Raw genomic sequence first — 2,544 nt, 5'->3', positions numbered from 1 at the left:
AAGACACGACCCGCGGTCTTGGTTAGATATTATATTCGTGATATTAGCGACAAGACCTCGGGTCTAGCGTTTTTTTTCCTGACATCGAGGACCAAGCGTTGACACGTCATGACTGATATAATATTTTGAAGGTGCATTAATTGTCACACGAGGTATTTAAAATGCCGTGCGACAAAAGGCTATTCCACGGTTGTGACGCACAGCAATTGAAACACCCCGTATACAAGAGGATTGTTTAAATCACAAGACCACGGGTCGTAGATATACATACGTATTATTTTCGTTAATACATAATATTTTAATGTTTGCCTGCACATAAACTCGTGACTACAATATTATTATCACAGTGGCGCTTCGGTATCACCACATATAGTTATAGATAACGCCATTATATGAAAATATGCAATAGGTAGTTACCGATGGCTGACACAAAACTGACGATTTTCGTCCAAAGATTTGCATCTGAAATGTAAAATCAGGTTAAATTACGTGATACCACGACGATATTTATTATTATTATATATTATTATTTGCAAGCAGGCTTCTTATTCACTCGTCAAACTCGTGCCCATATTATTATTAAAAATGTGCTTCTTTATCGCCACATATTGTTTGAAAATAATAAAATATTAAAATGTTCAATAGGTACTTACATGAAGATTTTCCCATTGGTTCCAAGGGGCAGACATCGTTGGCCGTGACCATGCTTATCTTTGGACTCATCATTAATTGAATGGAGTCTTTTAAAGCAGCTTCCGAAACTTGACTAAAAGTATGGTGAAAAAAAATCGTGAATGTAATTGAAATTGCTTATATTTCTGAAATTATAGTTCTCCGGGGACTAGAACAGTTTCCCACATGTTTAGTTTCACTTTCCTAGCGTACATCTATAATTTATGGTCACCATCTAAAGTTGTACAATATGAGTACCTACTAGTTGATGATTATAATTTATATCATAGTTTGAAGCGTATTATACTTTGATCAATTATTCTTTAAAAAACCATATTATTATATTTATCATTATTTGAACGATGTGGCTATATATTCTGCAGGTACAGCATACGTACAATACTCACGAACAAAAAGCACATTTAAAAACAGAATCTTCTCTTCTTTTAAATTATAAACAAAAAATTTCCTGCAAATAGCTTTTTATACACTATATTATTATTAGATACCATAATATAATATGGCTATAAAACATGCACCCTGTTCGGGCTCTGCTCTGTAAATCACTGATCAAACATAATATTCGTATGGGCCAAAATTGAACGTGGACGTTTCTTTAGTTATTATTGGTGTATCCAAAAAAGGCTCAGACTGACCTGGCGTTACTGTAGGACGTCAAATTCGTTGAACTGCATTGCAATTTTTCTGGCATATTTGATACAGCCATCGTCGAGTACAGTTTAAAAGTTTTGTCGGAACCACGGAAGTTTTCCATTCGATGGTGGTACACTTCCGGTCTGAGTTCCACATTTCGGATTTCGGTCATCATTATGTTCATCATTTGACCGGTTAAAATCTTCCTGACCTTGGGATACAGCTCTTCGTCTGTCCACGTCGGCCACTTCTGTGACAGTCGGTTGCGTTCACGTGCCCAGAGGAGTGACATTGTACTGGTGCTCAAAATCTCGGCCCGTTCGAATAGCCGGACATTCATTCTGCTGGGCTATTTTACAAATCATTAATATTGAAATCGTTGCAAAACACAATATTTTTGGAGAATTAGCATATTATTTTATCATTACTTATTTTGAATTTATTTACTTTCATGAACGACGGCATACAAATAATATTTTTACCTAGGATTTTGAGGTGTTAAAATAAAATTTCGAACGAGTACAGAACCTACAGAGTACAGACGTACAGTTAATTTGTTTAAAGTATATAATAGCATAAATTATCGGATTGCAGTATTGTAGTAAACTGATATTTTGCGAGGTAGGTACCTACACTAGTAATTCCATCCAAAAAATAAACATTAAAATATACTCATAGTTAAATAAGTGCAGAACTAGTTCAGTTTCGGTATTATAATTAAAAACGTAGCTATATGCATATTATTTTGCAATTGAGAAAATTAAAAATTTGACTTTTATTCAACAGTTTTGTATTGTTTAAAAAAAAGTCTTGCTCACCCACGATCTTTCGAACCAAATGCCTTTTATCAACACCTTTAAATATACGTTTGAGAATGGTTCGAACGCATGGTTCGTCGCAAAATGTTTGTAATTAATTGCTCTTGTTTTGAGCTTACTGCCGTAGAACGATCTCATCGATCTCTCCGACATATCATCACTGCCGTACAATTGGGAAGCCGTTACCTATAATATTAAGTACGGACAATACATTATTATTAATATTCGATGTAAGTTTTTTAGTGGTTAGTACGTAATATCGCTTTAAACGCGCTCGTGTCATAATTTACTATTGTAATTTATAGGTATTAGCTACTAACCGTCAAGTTCGAATTTGGGTCGAAAAATTGGAAAACGAAATATTGATTGAACGCGTCCAACAATAAATTTCTGTTCTTCC

The sequence above is a fragment of the Acyrthosiphon pisum genome, chromosome A2 (genome assembly GCF_005508785.2).
Source record: "Acyrthosiphon pisum isolate AL4f chromosome A2, pea_aphid_22Mar2018_4r6ur, whole genome shotgun sequence".
In the NCBI taxonomy this organism is placed as follows: domain Eukaryota; kingdom Metazoa; phylum Arthropoda; class Insecta; order Hemiptera; family Aphididae; genus Acyrthosiphon; species Acyrthosiphon pisum.
The sequence above is the reverse complement of the archived record's forward strand: the minus strand, read 5'-3'. Positions refer to the sequence as shown.